This window comes from Pseudophryne corroboree, chromosome 10, assembly GCF_028390025.1.
Source record: "Pseudophryne corroboree isolate aPseCor3 chromosome 10, aPseCor3.hap2, whole genome shotgun sequence".
NCBI lineage: Eukaryota > Metazoa > Chordata > Amphibia > Anura > Myobatrachidae > Pseudophryne > Pseudophryne corroboree.
Window position 1 is genome coordinate 168,759,234 of NC_086453.1, and position 18,341 is coordinate 168,777,574.

General features: G+C 39.4%; 13 non-coding genes across 13 annotated transcripts; 7 read left to right on the plus strand and 6 right to left on the minus strand.

Moving 5' to 3' along the window:
• The first annotated feature begins 65 nt into the window (after positions 1–65).
• Positions 66–181, plus strand: LOC134967869 (U5 spliceosomal RNA). Its single transcript, XR_010189216.1, has one exon. It is a non-coding gene; the product is annotated as a U5 spliceosomal RNA (small nuclear RNA).
• Positions 182–2,414: 2,233 nt separating this feature from the next.
• Positions 2,415–2,578, plus strand: LOC134967448 (U1 spliceosomal RNA). The gene has a single exon (XR_010188925.1). It is a non-coding gene; the product is annotated as a U1 spliceosomal RNA (small nuclear RNA).
• A 152-nt stretch (positions 2,579–2,730) lies between these two features.
• On the plus strand, positions 2,731–2,893 carry LOC134967659 (U1 spliceosomal RNA). The gene has a single exon (XR_010189080.1). It is a non-coding gene; the product is annotated as a U1 spliceosomal RNA (small nuclear RNA).
• Positions 2,894–3,564: 671 nt separating this feature from the next.
• Positions 3,565–3,728, plus strand: LOC134967447 (U1 spliceosomal RNA). Its single transcript, XR_010188924.1, has one exon. It is a non-coding gene; the product is annotated as a U1 spliceosomal RNA (small nuclear RNA).
• A 152-nt stretch (positions 3,729–3,880) lies between these two features.
• On the plus strand, positions 3,881–4,043 carry LOC134967776 (U1 spliceosomal RNA). Its single transcript, XR_010189155.1, has one exon. It is a non-coding gene; the product is annotated as a U1 spliceosomal RNA (small nuclear RNA).
• A 671-nt stretch (positions 4,044–4,714) lies between these two features.
• LOC134967500 (U1 spliceosomal RNA) lies at positions 4,715–4,878 on the plus strand. Its single transcript, XR_010188968.1, has one exon. It is a non-coding gene; the product is annotated as a U1 spliceosomal RNA (small nuclear RNA).
• A 151-nt stretch (positions 4,879–5,029) lies between these two features.
• Positions 5,030–5,192, plus strand: LOC134967560 (U1 spliceosomal RNA). The gene has a single exon (XR_010189015.1). It is a non-coding gene; the product is annotated as a U1 spliceosomal RNA (small nuclear RNA).
• Positions 5,193–9,495: 4,303 nt separating this feature from the next.
• TRNAN-AUU (transfer RNA asparagine (anticodon AUU)) lies at positions 9,496–9,569 on the minus strand. Its single transcript has one exon. It is a non-coding gene; the product is annotated as a tRNA-Asn (tRNA).
• Positions 9,570–11,837: 2,268 nt separating this feature from the next.
• TRNAN-AUU (transfer RNA asparagine (anticodon AUU)) lies at positions 11,838–11,911 on the minus strand. The gene has a single exon. It is a non-coding gene; the product is annotated as a tRNA-Asn (tRNA).
• A 1,102-nt stretch (positions 11,912–13,013) lies between these two features.
• Positions 13,014–13,087, minus strand: TRNAN-AUU (transfer RNA asparagine (anticodon AUU)). Its single transcript has one exon. It is a non-coding gene; the product is annotated as a tRNA-Asn (tRNA).
• Positions 13,088–14,184: 1,097 nt separating this feature from the next.
• TRNAN-AUU (transfer RNA asparagine (anticodon AUU)) lies at positions 14,185–14,258 on the minus strand. The gene has a single exon. It is a non-coding gene; the product is annotated as a tRNA-Asn (tRNA).
• Positions 14,259–16,516: 2,258 nt separating this feature from the next.
• Positions 16,517–16,590, minus strand: TRNAI-AAU (transfer RNA isoleucine (anticodon AAU)). The gene has a single exon. It is a non-coding gene; the product is annotated as a tRNA-Ile (tRNA).
• Positions 16,591–17,693: 1,103 nt separating this feature from the next.
• TRNAN-AUU (transfer RNA asparagine (anticodon AUU)) lies at positions 17,694–17,767 on the minus strand. Its single transcript has one exon. It is a non-coding gene; the product is annotated as a tRNA-Asn (tRNA).
• Between the last annotated feature and the right edge of the window lie 574 nt (positions 17,768–18,341).

Here is an 18,341-nt window from a genome sequence, read left to right on the forward strand (position 1 = left end):
GTGCTCACTTTGAGCTGAATGAGGACTGCTGGCATGGCACTCAGGCAACAGGTGGAATCTTGGTCATGCTCTGGTTTCTCTTCAGAACAAACAAATCTTTCACCTTTTATTAAAGATTTCCGTGGAGGGGAGCAAAACTGAGTTTTATCTCAATTTTTGTATACCCCATATTATTGGGGTTTCTTTTATCAGTTTAAAGACAGAACGAGTGTGCTTTCTTTTTAGCTTTAATGAATCCCAACCCGCTGAGATTCAGTACCAGAGGAAGTAGGTCTTAAACGAAAATAAAGTTTACAGGATTCTTTAAAATTAAAAAATTATTTTCTATCACCAGAAAAACGGTCGGGCAAATGCATCTTTGGTTCAGGGACTACCTTTGGGGAGGCTCGCAAAAGATCTTCCTGCGACCTCACCCGAAGAGAAAGATCCTGAACCATCTGAGTAAGTTCTTGAATCTGATTGAGTAAGAGCTGGCCAGGATTTGGCCCTAAACCTGTCGGATTCATGAGGCCAAAAAACTTTAACAAAAACTGAATGAGAAAAAATTAAACCCTGTTTAATTTTAGTTTTTGGTATGGCCGGTAATAATGTTATGATTCCAGCACTCTGGTCTGAGGAGATCTTATTGCAAGGACCGGAGCACTGGAACGTAATGCTGGGGAAGGGAGCGGGAATGGAAAATAGCCCCTTGCGCCCTAACTCCGTTGTCTCGCCCGTGCTGTCAGAAATCCCCTGCGAGACTATGGTTGCTTGAGCCCATGGCAGCCGCGTTTGAAGGGCGGTTTATGTCTGCCCAACTCCGATGCCCCCTCAGGTCTTAATGGGAGACAAAGGGAAATCCGAGACAGGTTGATAACAAGGGGCCCTCTGACTAAACAACCAGGCCAGGGGCTACAAGCTAACTTAAAACTAGAATATGTGCGGAAAAACCGCCAGGGAAAAGGACAACCAAAATATCCACTTGTCCACTCTCCTACCCGGCACCGCCGAGTTCCGGAGAGGACTTGTGGAAGCGGAACCCTCCGCAAATGCTCCGAAAACAGAATATAAAGATAAAGCGGCTGAGCCGCAACACACGGCAGAGCCGCAACTCACGAACACCACTCGATATTCTCTGGTGATCGTTGAGGACTACAGGGGACCAAACGACTTCTTGGGATGAGATGACAACTCCAAGATACTGGACTTCTGAGGACAGGAATGACCGGACACAGCAGGACTGGAACAGACGTTCAGCAAACCAAAGCAGCATGCAGGAAGCTATTACCGGCGTCTGTGTGAAGCACTGAGAAAGCATTTAATAAAGAGTCCTCCAATCAGATGCCCCCAGTCTAATTGCCCCAAATGCTGTGCAGCTGCCCTGCTGCACACCCACAAGACCAGCGTGTATGTTGTAATCTGACCCTGCAATGGGGAACGCGGTCCGCCCATGGCATCCCCGTTGCCAGGGTCCGGGTGGCTCAGCCGCTCGGCGTCCCTGCGTTGCTAGGGAGCCGGCGACTACGCACGCACGGCGTCCCTAGTTGCTAGGCGCCGGGCCGCGAGGACATCGCGGACCCCGGCGCCTAACACTCAGCTCTAGCCCAACTCCTACTTACCTGCCAGGTGAGATAAAAGGTGCTTCTCCTAGGGCAAGGCTCACAAATTGCACTCTGGGTGTGCTGCCCCTGTGATTTCCCCAAATGTGGGAAACTTGACAGCATAATTTGTGTTTCCCCTGGTCGGCTCTTGTATAATTTAGATCTCTTTGTCTCAGGTCTCTCTCCAGCCTAGTTTGCTGTCTGTTTCCACTTCTCTTTTCTTGAGCCGCTCCCTTCTATGCACTTGCACACTATCCTGACTTCTCCCGTCTGCTTACTTTGTGCCTTCCAACGCACAATGCGAACTACAGGTAGTGCTGCAGGGCCCACACCCTTTTACTTGCCTTACAGAGCAGCTCTGGAGCTGTTACAGTGCCCAGCTGCTGCAAGAAATCAGCTTGAATGCTTCAGGGGCTGGGGCATAGCCAACATGAGCCCCACACCGAAGGAGGGTGGAGGTGTTTTATGCGAACTAGGGGTCATCCAAGCACCGCAAAAGGCCTCCATGCCCTGCACGCCCCTATTCTCTTTTCATATGCAGACGAGGGTTGAAGCCAACTTTGACTCACTGCTTGGATGACATCACCATATGCAAATCCATCTGCTGCAGGCCTAACCCCAGGAATGCTTGCACTAGTTGTTGCATTTGGTTTGTTGTTTGGGGGTGTTTCAGTATTAGGCAGCCTTCTGCCCTCCCATGTTCATCTGAAAATATGTTTTCTCCCTGCAGTTGTTGTCCCCAGATGAGAGTTCCCTTGTGCTGCCTCAGTTGAATCTCCTTTACTTGACAGAGATGTGCCTGAGCAGCGGCCCTCCCCAGCTCTATCCCAAATCATACTTATTTTGCATAGGAGATACCATGGTCATGAAGACTGTTCTCCCAGGGTGAGGTTCATTCATTGCATTCTGGGTATGCTGATCCCTGTGATTTCCCCAAATGTGGTAAACTCGACTGCATTATTTGTGGTAGTGGGGGACTGTGTTTGTGCTTTCCTCTGGTCAGCTGTGGTAAAAGTCAGATTTATTTGTCTCAGATCTTCCTCTAGCCTTGTTCTTCTTTCGAGAGTTTCCTTGTGCTGCCTCAGTTGGATCTCCTTCACTTGACAGGGGGGTGCCCGAGCAGCGACCCTCCCCAGCTCTAGCCCAACTCCTACTTACCTGCCAGGTGAGATACTATGATCATGAAGGTGCTTCTCCCAGGGCAAGGCTCACCCATTGCACTCTGGGTGTGCTGCTCCTGTGATTTCCCCAAATGTGGGAAACTTGACTGCATAATTTGTGTTTCCCCTGGTCGGCTCTCGTATAATTCAGATCTCTTTGTCTCAGGTCTCTCTTCAGCCTAGTTTGCTGTCTATTTCCACTTCTCTTTTCTTGAGCCGCTCCCTTCTATGCCCTTGCGCACTATCCTGACTTCTCCCGTCTGCTTACTTTGTGCCTTCCAACGCACAATGCGAACTACAGGTAGTGCTGCAGGGCCCACACCCTTTTAGTTGCCTTACAGAGCAGCTCTGGTGCTGTTACAGTGCCCAGCTGCTGCAAGAAATCAGCTTGAATGCTTCAGGGGCTGGGGCATAGCCAACATGAGCCCCAAACCGAAGGAGGGTGGAGGTGTTTAATGCGAACTAGGGGTCATCCAAGCGCCGCAAAAGGCCGCCATGCCCTGCACGCCCCTTTTCTCTTTTCATATGCAGACGAGGGTTGAAGCCAACTTTGAACCACTGCTTGGATGACATCACCATATACAAATCCATCTGCTGCAGGCCTTCCCCCAGGAATGCTTGCACTAGTTGTTGCATTTGGTTTGTTGTTTGGGGGTGCTTCAGTATTAGGCAGCCTTCTGCCCTCCCATGTTCATCTGAAAATATGTGTTCTCCCTGCAGTTGTTGTCCCCAGATGAGAGTTCCCTTGTGCTGCCTCAGTTGAATCTCCTTTACTTGACAGAGATGTTCCTGAACAGCGGCCCTCCCCAGCCCTATCCCAAATCATACTTATTTTGCATAGGAGATACCATGGTCATGAAGATTGTTCTCCCAGGGTGAGGTTCATTCATTGCATTCTGGGTATGCTGACCCCTGTGATTTCCCCAAATGTGGGAAACTCGACTGCATTATTTGTGGTAGTGGGGGACTGTGTTTGTGCTTTTTTCTGGTCAGCTCTGGTAAAAGTCAGATTTCTTTGTCTCAGACCGTCCTCTAGCCTTGTTCTTCTTTCGAGAGTTCCCTTGTGCTGCCTCAGTTGGATCTCCTTCACTTGACAGGGGGGTGCCCGAGCAGCGACCCTCCCCAGCTCTAGCCCAACTCCTACTTACCTGCCAGGTGAGATACTATGATCATGAAGGTGCTTCTCCCAGGGCAAGGCTCACCCATTGCACTCTGGGTCTGCTGCTCCTGCGATTTCCCCAAATGTGGGAAACGTGACTGCATAATTTGTGTTTCCCCTGGTTGGCTCTCGTATAATTCAGATGTCTGTGTCTCAGGTCTCTCTCCAGCCTAGTTTGCTGTCTGTTTCCACTTCTCTTTTCTTGAGCTGCTCCCTTCTATGCCCTTACACACTATCCTGACTTCTCCCGTCTGCTTACTTTGTGCCTTCCAATGCACAATGCAAACTACAGGTAGTGCTGCAGGGCCCACACCCTTTTACTTGCCTTACAGAGCAGCTCTGGAGCTGTTACAGTGCCGAGCTGCTGCAAGAAATCAGCTTGAATGCTTCAGGGGCTGGGGCATAGCCAACATGAGCCCCACACCGAAGGAGGGTGGAGGTGTTTAATGCGAACTAGGGGTCATCCAAGCGCCGCAAAAGGCCGCCATGCCCTGCACGCCCCTTTTCCCTTTTCATATGCAGACGAGGGTTGAAGCCAACTTTGACCCACTGCTTGGATGACATCACCATATGCAAATCCATCTGCTGCAGGCCTTCCCGCAGGAATGCTTGCACTAGTTGTTGCATTTGGTTTGTTGTTTGTGGGTGCTTCAGTATTAGGCAGCCTTCTGCCCTCCCATGTTCATCTGAAAATATGTGTTCTCCCTGCAGTTGTTGTCCCCAGATGAGAGTTCCCTTGTGCTGCCTCAGTTGAATCTCCTTTACTTGACAGAGATGTGCCTGAGCAGTGGCCCTCCCCAGTCCTATCCCAAATCATACTTATTTTGCATAAGAGATACCATGGTCATGAAGATTGTTCTCCCAGGGTGCGGTTCATTCATTGCATTCTGGGTATGCTGACCCCTGTGATTTCCCCAACTGTGGGAAACTCGACTGCATTATTTGTGGTAGTGGGGGACTGTGTTTGTGCTTTCCTCTGGTCAGCTCTGGTAAAAGTCAGATTTCTTTGTCTCAGATCATTCTCTAGCCTTGTTCTTCTTTCAAGAGTTCCCTTGTGCTGCCTCAGTTGGATCTCCTTCACTTGACAGGGGTTGCCCGAGCAGCAACCCTCCCCAGCTCTAGCCCAACTCCTACTTACCTGCCAGGTGAGATACTATGATCATGAAGGTGCTTCTCCCAGGGCAAGGCTCACCCATTGCACTCTGGGTGTGCTGCCCCTGCGATTTCCCCAAATGTGGGAAACTTGACTGCATAATTTGTGTTTACCTTGGTCGGCTCTCGTATAATTCAGATATCTTTGTCTCAGGTCTCTCTCCAGCCTAGTTTGCTGTCTGTTTTCACTTCTCTTTTCTTGAGCCCCTCCCTTCTATACCCTTGTGCACTATCCTGATTTCTCCTCCCGTCTGCTTACTTTGTGCCTTCCAATGCACAATGCAAACTACAGGTAGTGCTGCAGGGCCCACACCCTTTTAACTTGCCTTACAGAGCAGCTCTGGAGCTGTTACAGTGCCCATCTGCTGCAAGAAATCAGCTTGAATGCTTCAGGGGCTGGGGCATGGCCAACATGAGCCCCACACCGAAGGAGGGTGGGGGTGTTTAATGCAAACTAGGGGTCATCCAAGCGCCGCAAAAGGCCACCATGCCCTGTATACCCCTTTTCTCTTTTCATATGCAGACGAGGGTTGAAGCCAACTTTGACCCACTGCTTGAATGACATCACTTGCTGCCTTTCCAATGAAGCAAGTTTAATTTAGTAATAGGTGAAAAACCATCCCTACAAAGGTGTTAATCAGAGACTTGGCTTTGTGGACACTTTTCAGAGAACAAATTTGTTAGCATAAAAATAAAGCCAGAAAATGAAGAGCTGTTTAATCACTCAATTGGATTTTTCTGCCAGCATATTTCTTTTTCTCTGCAACCCACTGCTAAATTGTGCTTCCTAGCTGTTTTTTTTTTATAAAATCACTTAATCAAATCTAACTCTGATTACAACAGAGAAGGCCAGGTACCCTACATCATAAGAGGGGGTTTGAAATTTTGACTTGTCTACTTAAAGATCACCAAAATCTGATAATAAGGTCAATTACATCCCTGGGTGGGATTGAATCACCAACCCTTTGGTTAATAACCAAACACGCTAACCGATTGCGCCACAGAGACACTTTGCAAAAGTGCATACTGACAAAGGCTAATAAGCATTCATCTAGAATGTTTCCTAGAAAAACTTTAAAAAGTCAATAATCTGGAGAGTTTTTGTAAGATGTTTCTTCCATCAACCAATGAAGAAACACATTGGTACTTTCCCATGATGAGTGAGTGCTTCAGGATCTCTTGCACTTACATGTGCAGCAGAGTACTGCAATGGAAGCATGCTGGGTCCATAACCCAGAGGTAGGCAGATTGAAACTATCCTCTGCTATATGCATTTTTTTTTGTTAATTAAAGTAATCCAAAACTGGGATTGATATTTTTGCTCTTTTATTTTTACTTAAAGTACAATAACTTTTACCATTTTAATTTGTTTTAATAGTATATTGACAGTATTGTTTTCTTTCAAAAATCCACTTAATTTTCTTTACCCGATTATTCAAATGGTAATTGACAAAAACAAACTACATTGTCACCAGAAGAGCAATACAAAATGTACAAGTGATATATTAAAATCATCTTTCCAGCTTGAATTTCAATGATGCATTGGGGCAACAATTTTGTGAGAAACATCTTCACCCTTAAATAAAGATTTTCTTAATTCCTTACCTGTGTGCTAATTAGATATCACCTTGTTTTCACATTAAACAGACTTCCACATGAGAGAGCAGCACGGATGCAGTGGCGTTAATGTTTCCTGGTGTCAACCTGTATTATTTCAGTAGATATTGAAATGAGGATGCATCTTGCTGCCTTTCCAATGAAGCAAGTTTAATTTAGTAATAGGTGAAAAACCATCCCTACAAAGGTGTTAATCATATACTTGGCTTTGTGGACACTTTTCAGAGAACAAATTTGTTAGCATAAAAATAAAGCCAGAAAATGAAGAGCTGTTTAATCACTCAATTGGATATTTTTGCCAGCATATTTCCTTTTCTCTGCAACCCACTGCTAAATTGTGCTTCCTAGCTGTTTTTATAAAATCACTGAATCAAATCTAACTCTGATTACATCAGAGAAGGCCAGGTACCCTACACCATAAGAGGGGGTTTGAAATTTTGACTTGTCTACTTAAAGATCACCAAAATCTGATAATAAGGTCAATTACATCCCTGGGTGGGATTGAATCACCAACCCTTTGGTTAATAACCAAACACGCTAACCGATTGCGCCACAGAGACACTTTGCAAATGTGCATACTGACAAAGGCTAATAAGCATTCATCTAGAACGTTTCCTAGAAAAACTTTAAAAAGTCAATAATCTGGAGAGTTTTTGTAAGATGTTTCTTCCATCAACCAATGAAGAAACACATTGGTACTTTCCCATGATGAGTGAGTGCTTCAGGATCTCTTGCACTTACATGTGCAGCAGAGTACTGCAATGGAAGCATGCTGGGTCCATAACCCAGAGGTAGGCAGATTGAAACTATCCTCTGCTATATGCATTTTTTTTTGTTAATTAAAGTAATCCAAAACTGGGATTGATATTTTTGCTCTTTTATTTTTACTTAAAGTACAATAACTTTTACCATTTTAATTTGTTTTAATAGTATATTGACAGTATTGTTTTCTTTCAAAAATCCACTTAATTTTCTTTACCCGATTATTCAAATGGTAATTGACAAAAACAAACTACATTGTCACCAGAAGAGCAATACAAAATGTACAAGTGATATATTAAAATCATCTTTCCAGCTTGAATTTCAATGATGCATTGGGGCAACAATTTTGTGAGAAACATCTTCACCCTTAAATAAAGATTTTCTTAATTCCTTACCTGTGTGCTAATTAGATATCACCTTGTTTTCACATTAAACAGACTTCCACATGAGAGAGCAGCACGGATGCAGTGGCGTTAATGTTTCCTGGTGTCAACCTGTATTATTTCAGTAGATATTGAAATGAGGATGCATCTTGCTGCCTTTCCAATGAAGCAAGTTTAATTTAGTAATAGGTGAAAAACCATCCCTACAAAGGTGTTAATCATATACTTGGCTTTATGGACACTTTTCAGAGAACAAATTTGTTAGCATAAAAATAAAGCCAGAAAATGAAGAGCTGTTTAATCACTCAATTGGATTTTTCTGCCAGCATATTTCTTTTTCTCTGCAACCCACTGCTAAATTGTGCTTCCTATCTGTTTTTTTATAAAATCACTTAATCAAATCTAACTCTGATTACATCAGAGAAGGCCAGGTACCCTACACCATAAGAGGGGGTTTGAAATTTTGACTTGTCTACTTAAAGATCACCAAAATCTGATAACAAGGTCAATTACATTCCTGGGTGGGATTGAACCACCAACCCTTTGGTTAATAACCAAACACGCTAACCGATTGCGCCACAGAGACACTTTGCGAAAGTGCATACTGACAAAGGCTAATAAGCATTCATCTAGAACGTTTCCTAGAAAAACTTTAAAAAGTCAATAATCTGGAGAGTTTTTGTAAGATGTTTCTTCCATCAACCAATGAAGAAACACATTGGTACTTTCCCATGATGAGTGAGTGCTTCAGGATCTCTTGCACTTACATGTGCATCAGAGTACTGCAATGGAAGCATGCTGGGTCATTAACCCAGAGGTAGGCAGATTGAAACTATCCTCTGCTATATGCATTTTTTATTGTTAATTAAAGTAATCCAAAACTGGGATTGATATTTTTGCTCTTTTATTTTTACTTAAAGTACAATAACTTTTACCATTTTAATTTGTTTTAATAGATATTGACAGTATTGTTTTTTTTCAAAAATCCACATAATTTTCTTTACCCGATTATTAAAATGGTAATTGACAAAAACAAACTACATTGTCAACAGAAGAGCAATATAAAATGTACAAGTGATATATTAAAATCATCTTTCCAGCTTGAATTTCAATGATGCATTGGGGCAACGATTTTGTGAGAAACATCTTCACCCTTAAATAAAGATTTTCTTAATTCCTTACCTGTGTGCTAATTAGATATCACCTTGTTTTCACATTAAACAGACTTCCACATGAGAGAGCAGCACGGATGCAGTGGCGTTAATGTTTCCTGGTGTCAACCTGTATTATTTCAGTAGATATTGAAATGAAGATGCATCTTGCTGCCTTTCCAATGAAGCACGTTTAATTTAGTAATAGGTGAAAAACCATCCCTACAAAGGTGTTAATCAGATACTTGGCTTTGTGGACACTTTTCAGAGAACAAATTTGTTAGCATAAAAATAAAGCCAGAAAATGAAGAGCTGTTTAATCACTCAATTGGATTTTTCTGCCAGCATATTTCTTTTTCTCTGCAACCCACTGCTAAATTGTGCTTCCTAGCTGTTTTTTTATAAAATCACTTAATCAAATCTAACTCTGATTACATCAGAGAAGGCCAGGTACCCTACACCATAAGAGGGGGTTTGAAATTTTGACTTGTCTACTTAAAGATCACCAAAATCTGATAACAAGGTCAATTATATCCCTGGGTGGGTTTGAACCACCAACCCTTTGGTTAATAACCAAACACGCTAACCGATTGCGCCACAGAGACACTTTGCAAAAGTGCATACTGACAAAGGCTAATAAGCATTCATCTAGAACGTTTCCTAGAAAAACTTTAAAAAGTCAATAATCTGGAGAGTTTTTGTAAGATGTTTCTTCCATCAACCAATGAAGAAACACATTGGTACTTTCCCATGATGAGTGAGTGCTTCAGGATCTCTTGCACTTACATGTGCAGCAGAGTACTGCAATGGAAGCATGCTGGGCCATTAACCCAGAGGTAGGCAGATTGAAACTATCCTCTGCTATATGCATTTTTTTTTTGTTAATTAAAGTAATCCAAAACTGGGATTGATATTTTTGCTCTTTTATTTTTACTTAAAGTACAATAACTTTTACCATTTTAAATTGTTTTAATAGTATATTGACAGTATTGTTTTCTTTCAAAAATCCACTTAATTTTCTTTACCCGATTATTAAAATGGTAATTGACAAAAACAAACTACATTGTCACCAGAAGAGCAATACAAAATGTACAAGTGATATATTAAAATCATCTTTCCAGCTTGAATTTCAATGATGCATTGGGGCAACGATTTTGTGAGAAACATCTTCACCCTTAAATAAAGATTTTCTTAATTCCTTACCTGTGTGCTAATTAGATATCACCTTGTTTTCACATTAAACAGACTTCCACATGAGAAAGCAGCAAGGATGCAGTGGCGTTAATGTTTCCTGGTGTCAACCTGTATTATTTCAGTAGACATTGAAATGAGGATGCATCTTGCTGCCTTTCCAATGAAGCAAGTTTAATTTAGTAATAGGTGAAAAACCATCCCTACAAAGGTGTTAATCAGATACTTGGCTTTGTGGACACTTTTCAGAGAACAAATTTGTTAGCATAAAAATAAAGCCAGAAAATGAAGAGCTGTTTAATCACTCAATTGGATTTTTCTGCCAGCATTTTTCTTTTTCTCTGCAACCCACTGCTAAATTGTGCTTCCTAGCTGTTTTTTTATAAAATCACTTAATCAAATCTAACTCTGATTACATCAGAGAAGGCCAGGTACCCTACACCATAAGAGGGGGTTTGAAATTTTGACTTGTCTACTTAAAGATCACCAAAATCTGATAACAAGGTCAATTACATCCCTGGGTGGGATTGAACCACCAACCCTTTGGTTAATAACCAAGCACGCTAACCAATTGCGCCACAGAGACACTTTGCAAAAGTGCATACTGACAAAGGCTAATAAGCATTCATCTAGAACGTTTCCTAGAAAACTTTAAATAGTCAATAATCTGGACAGTTTTTGTAAGATGTTTCTTCCATCAACCAATGAAGAAACACATTGGTACATTCCCATGATGAGTGAGTGCTTCAGGATCTCTTGCACTTACATGTGCAGCAGAGTACTGCAATGGAAGCATGCTGGGCCATTAACCCAGAGGTAGGCAGATTGAAACTATCCTCTGCTATATGCATTTTTTTTTTATTAATTAAAGTAATCCAAAACTGGGATTGATATTTTTGCTCTTTTATTTTTACTTAAAGTACAATAACTTTTACCATTTTAATTTGTTTTAATAGTATATTGACAGTGTTGTTTTCTTTCAAAAATCCACTTAATTTTCTTTACCCGATTATTAAAATGGTAATTGACAAAAACAAACTACATTGTCACCAGAAGAGCAATACAAAATGTACAAGTGATATATTAAAATCATCTTTCCAGCTTGAATTTCAATGATGCAATGGGGCAACGATTTTGTGAGAAACATCTTCACCCATAAATAAAGATTTTCTTAATTCCTTACCTGTGTGCTAATTAGATATCACCTTGTTTTCACATTAAACAGACTTCCACATGAGAAAGCAGCAAGGATGCAGTGGCGTTAATGTTTCCTGGTGTCAACCTGTATTATTTCAGTAGACATTGAAATGAGGATGCATCTTGCTGCCTTTCCAATGAAGCAAGTTTAATTTAGTAATAGGTGAAAAACCATCCCTACAAAGGTGTTAATCAGAGACTTGGCTTTGTGGACACTTTTCAGAGAACAAATTTGTTAGCATAAAAATAAAGCCAGAAAATGAAGAGCTGTTTAATCACTCAATTGGATTTTTCTGCCAGCATTTTTCTTTTTCTCTGCAACCCACTGCTAAATTGTGCTTCCTAGCTGTTTTTTATAAAATCACTTAATCAAATCTAACTCTGATTACATCAGAGAAGGCCAGGTACCCTACACCATAAGAGGGGGTTTGAAATTTTGACTTGTCTACTTAAAGATCACCAAAATCTGATAACAAGGTCAATTATGTCCCTGGGTGGGATTGAACCACCAACCCTTTGGTTAATAACCAAACATGCTAACCGATTGCGCCACAGAGACACTTTGCAAAATTGCATACTGACAAAGGCTAATAAGCATTCATCTAGAACGTTTCCTAGAAAAACTTTAAAAAGTCAATAATCTGGAGAGTTTTTGTAAGATGTTTCTTCCATCAACCAATGAAGAAACACATTGGTACTTTCCCATGATGAGTGAGTGCTTCAGGATCTCTTGCACTTACATGTGCAGCAGAGTACTGCAATGGAAGCATGCTGGGTCCATAACCCAGAGGTGGGCAGAATGAAACTAGCCTCTGCTATATGCATTTTTTTTTGTTAATTAAAGTAATCCAAAACTGGGATTGATATTTTTGCTCTTTTTTTTTTTTTTACTTAAAGTACAATAACTTTTACCATTTTAATTTGTTTTAATAGTATATTGACAGTATTGTTTTCTTTCAAAAATCCACTTAATTTTCTTTACCCTTTTATTCAAATGGTAATTGACAAAAACAAACTACATTGTCACCAGAAGAGCAATACAAAATGTACAAGTGATATATTAAAATCATCTTTCCAGATTGAATTTCAATGATGCATTGGGGCAACGATTTTGTAAGAAACATCTTCACTCTTAAATAAAGATTTTCTTAATTCCTTACCTGTGTGCTAATTAGATATCACCTTGTTTTCACATTAAACAGACTTCCACATGAGAGAGCAGCACGGATGCAGTGGCGTTAATGTTTCCTGGTGTCAACCTGTATTATTTCAGTAGATATTGAAATGAGGATGCATCTTGCTGCCTTTCCAATGAAGCACGTTTAATTTAGTAATAGGTGAAAAACCATCCCTACAAAGGTGTTAATCAGATACTTGGCTTTGTGGACACTTTTCAGAGAACAAATTTGTTAGCATAAAAATAAAGTCAGATAATGAAGAGCTGTTTAATCACTCAATTGGATATTTTTGCCAGCATATTTCTTTTTCTCTGCAACCCACTGCTAAATTGTGCTTCCTAGCTGTTTTTTTTATAAAATCACTTAATCAAATATAACTCTGATTACAACAGAGAAGGCCAGGTACCCTACACCATAAGAGGGGGTTTGAAATTTTGACTTGTCTACTTAAAGATCACCAAAATCTGATAACAAGGTCAATTACATCCCTGGGTGGGATTGAACCACCAACCCTTTGGTTAATAACCAAACACGCTAACCAATTGCGCCACAGAGACACTTTGCAAAAGTGCATACTGACAAAGGCTAATAAGCATTCATCTAGAACGTTTCCTAGAAAACTTTAAATAGTCAATAATCTGGAGAGTTTTTGTAAGATGTTTCTTCCATCAACCAATGAAGAAACACATTGGTACATTCTCATGATGAGTGAGTGCTTCAGGATCTCTTCCACTTACATGTGCAGCAGAGTACTGCAATGGAAGCATGCTGGGCCATTAACCCAGAGGTAGGCAGATTGAAACTATCCTCTGCTATATGCATTTTTTTTTATTAATTAAAGTAATCCAAAACTGGGATTGATATTTTTGCTTTTATTTTTACTTAAAGTACAATAACTTTTACCATTTTAATTTGTTTTAATAGTATATTGACAGTATTGTTTTCTTTCAAAAATCCACTTAATTTTATTTACCCTATTATTCAAATGGTAATTGACAAAAACAAACTACATTGTCACCAGAAGAGCAATACAAAATGTACAAGTGATATATTAAAATCATCTTTCCAGCTTGAATTTCAATGATGCATTGGGTCAACGATTTTGTGAGAAACATCTTCACCCTTAAATAAAGATTTTCTTAATTCCTTACCTGTGTGCTAATTAGATATCACCTTGTTTTAACATTAAACAGACTTCCACATGAGAGAGCAGCACGGATGCAGTGGCGTTAATGTTTCCTGGTGTCAACCTGTATTATTTCAGTAGATATTGAAATGAGGATGCATCTTGCTGCTTTTCCAATGAAGCACGTTTAATTTAGTAATAGGTGAAAAACCATCCCTACAAAGGTGTTAATCAGATACTTGGCTTTGTGGACACTTTTCAGAGAACAAATTTGTTAGCATAAAAATAAAGCCAGAAAATGAAGAGCTGTTTAATCACTCAATTGGATTTTTCTGCCAGCATATTTCTTTTTCTCTGCAACCCACTGCTAAATTGTGCTTCCTAGCTGTTTTTTTTTTATAAAATCACTTAATCAAATCTAACTCTGATTACAACAGAGAAGGCCAGGTACCCTACACCATAAGAGGGGGTTTGAAATTTTGACTTGTCTACTTAAAGATAACCAAAATCTGATAACAAGGTCAATTACATCCCTGGGTGGGATTGAACCACCAACCCTTTGGTTAATAACCAAACACGCTAACCAATTGCGCCACAGAGACACTTTGCAAAAGTGCATACTGACAAAGGCTAATAAGCATTCATCTAGAACGTTTCCTAGAAAACTTTAAATAGTCAATAATCTGGAGAGTTTTTGTAAGATGTTTCTTCCATCAACCAATGAAGAAACACATTGGTACATTCCCATGAGGAGTGAGTGCTTCAGGATCTCTTGCACTTACATGTGCAGCAGAGTACTGCAATGGAAGCATGCTGGGCCATTAACCCAGAGGTAGGCAGATTGAAACTATCCTCTGCTATATGCATTTTTTTTTTTTAATTATAGTAATCCAAAACTGGGATTGATATTTTTGCTCTTTTATTTTTACTTAAAGTACAATAACTTTTACCATTTTAATTTGTTTTAATAGTATATTGACAATATTGTTTTCTTTCAAAAATCCACTTAATTTTCTTTACCCGATTATTAAAATGGTAATTGACAAAAACAAACTACATTGTCACCAGAAGAGCAATACAAAATGTACAAGTGATATATTAAAATCATCTTTCCAGCTTGAATTTCAATGATGCATTGGGGCAACGATTTTGTGAGAAACATCTTCACTCTTAAATAAAGATTTTCTTAATTCCTTACCTGTGTGCTAATTAGATATCACCTTGTTTTCACATTACACAGACTTCCACATGAGAAAGCAGCAAGGATGCAGTGGCGTTAATGTTTCCTGGTGTCAACCTGTATTATTTCAGTAGACATTGAAATGAGGATGCATCTTGCTGCCTTTCCAATGAAGCAAGTTTAATTTAGTAATAGGTGAAAAACCATCCCTACAAAGGTGTTAATCAGATACTTGGCTTTGTGGACACTTTTCTGAGAACAAATTTGTTAGCATAAAAATAAAGCCAGAAAATGAAGAGCTGTTTAATCACTCAATTGGATTTTTCTGCCAGCATTTTTCTTTTTCTCTGCAACCCACTGCTAAATTGTGCTTCCTAGCTGTTTTTTTATAAAAACACTTAATCAAATCTAACTCTGATTACATCAGAGAAGGCCAGGTACCCTACACCATAAGAGGGGGTTTGAAATTTTGACTTGTCTACTTAAAGATCACCAAAATCTGATAACAAGGTCAATTACATCCCTGGGTGGGTTTGAACCACCAACCCTTTGGTTAATAACCAAACACGCCAACCGATTGCGCCACAGAGACACTTTGCAAAAGTGCATACTGACAAAGGCTAATAAGCATTCATCTAGAACGTTTCCTAGAAAAACTTTAAAAAGTCAATAATCTGGAGAGTTTTTGTAAGATGTTTCTACCATCAACCAATGAAGAAACACATTGGTACTTTCCCATGATGAGTGAGTGCTTCAGGATCTCTTGTACTTACATGTGCAGCAGAGTACTGCAATGGAAGCATGCTGGGCCATTAACCCAGAGGTAGGCAGATTGAAACTATCCTCTGCTATATGCATTTTTTTTTTTGTTAATTAAAGTAATCCAATACTGGGATTGATATTTTTGCTCTTTTATTTTTACTTAAAGTACAATAACTTTTACCATTTTAAATTGTTTTAATAGTATATTGACAGTATTGTTTTCTTTCAAAAATCCACTTAATTTTCTTTACCCGATTATTAAAATGGTAATTGACAAAAACAAACTACATTGTCACCAGAAGAGCAATACAAAATGTACAAGTGATATATTAAAATCATCTTTCTAGCTTGAATTTCAATGATGCATTGGGACAACGATTTTCTTCACCCTTAAATAAAGATTTTCTTAATTCCTTACCTGTGTGCTAATTAGATATCACCTTGTTTTCACATTAAACAGACTTCCACATGAGAAAGCAGCAAGGAAGCAGTGGCGTTAATGTTTCCTGGTGTCAACCTGTATTATTTCAGTAGACATTGAAATGAGGATGCATCTTGCTGCCTTTCCAATGAAGCAAGTTTAATTTAGTAATAGGTGAAAAACCATCCCTACAAAGGTGTTAATCAGATACTTGGCTTTGTGGACACTTTTCAGAGAACAAATTTGTTAGCATAAAAATAAAGCCAGAAAATGAAGAGCTGTTTAATCACTCAATTGGATTTTTCTGCCAGCATATTTCTTTTTCTCTGCAACCCACTGCTAAATTGTGCTTCATAGCTGTTTTTTTATAAAATCACTTAATCAAATCTAACTCTGATTACATCAGAGAAGGCCAGGTACCCTACACCATAAGAGGGGGTTTGAAATTTTGACTTGTCTACTTAAAGATCACCAAAATCTGATAACAAGGTCAATTACATCCCTGGGTGGGATTGAACCACCAACCCTTTAGTTATTAACCAAACACGCTAACCGATTGCGCCACAGAGACACTTTGCAAAAGTGCATACTGACAAAGGCTAATAAGCATTCATCTAGAACGTTTCCTAGAAAAACTTTAAAAAGTCAATAATCTGGAGAGTTTTTGTAAGATGTTTCTTCCATCAACCAATGAAGAAACACATTGGTACTTTCCCATGATGAGTGAGTGCTTCAGGATCTTTGGCACTTACATGTGCAGCAGAGTACTGCAATGGAAGCATGCTTGGTCCATAACCCAGAGGTGGGCAGATTGAAACTATCCTCTGCTATATGCATTTTTTTTTTTGTTAATTAAAGTAATCCAAAACTGGGATTGATATTTTTGCTCTTTTATTTTTACTTAAAGTACAATAACTTTTACCATTTTAATTGGTTTTAATAGTATATTGACAGTATTGTTTTCTTTCAAAAATCCACTTAATTTTATTTACCCTATTATTCAAATGGTAATTGACAAAAACAAACTACATTGTCACCAGAAGAGCAGTACAAAATGTACAAGTGATATATTAAAATCATCTTTCCAGCTTGAATTTCAACGATGCATTGGGGCAACGATTTTGTGAGAAACATCTTCACCCTTAAATAAAGATTTTCTTAATTCCTTACCTGTGTGCTAATTAGATATCACCTTGTTTTAACATTAAACAGACTTCCACATGAGAGAGCAGCACGGATGCAGTGGCGTTAATGTTTCCTGGTGTCAACCTGTATTATTTCAGTAGATATTGAAATGAGGATGCATCTTGCTGCCTTTCCAATGAAGCACGTTTAATTTAGTAATAGGTGAAAAACCATCCCTACAAAGGTGTTAATCAGATACTTGGCTTTGTGGACACTTTTCTGAGAACAAATTTGTTAGCATAAAAATAAAGCCAGAAAATGAAGAGCTGTTTAATCACTCAATTGGATTTTTCTGCCAGCATATTTCTTTTTCTCTGCAACCCACTGCTAAATTGTGCTTCCTAGCTGTTTTTTTTTTTATAAAATCACTTAATCAAATCTAACTCTGATTACAACAGAGAAGGCCAGGTACCCTACACCATAAGAGGGGGTTTGAAATTTTGACTTGTCTACTTAAAGATCACCAAAATCTGATAACAAGGTCAATTACATCCCTGGGTGGGATTGAACCACCAACCCTTTGGTTAATAACCAAACACGCTAACCAATTGCGCCACAGAGACACTTTGCAAAAGTGCATACTGACAAAGGCTAATAAGCATTCATCTAGAACGTTTCCTAGAAAACTTTAAATAGTCAATAATCTGGAGAGTTTTTGTAAGATGTTTCTTCCATCAATCAATGAAGAAACACATTGGTACATTCCCATGATGAGTGAGTGCTTCAGGATCTCTTGCACTTACATGTGCAGCAGAGTACTGCAATGGAAGCATGCTGGGCCATTAACCCAGAGGTAGGCAGATTGAAACTATCCTCTGCTATATGCATTTTTTTTGTTAATTATAGTAATCCAAAACTGGGATTGATATTTTTGCTCTTTTATTTTTACTTAAAGTACAATAACTTTTACCATTTTAATTTGTTTTAATAGTATATTGACAGTATTGTTTTCTTTCAAAAATCCACTTAATTTTATTTACCCTATTATTCAAATGGTAATTGAAAAAAACAAACTACATTGTCACCAGAAGAGCAGTACAAAATGTACAAGTGATATATTAAAATCATCTTTCCAGCTTGAATTTCAACGATGCATTGGGGCAACGATTTTGTGAGAAACATCTTCACCCTTAAATA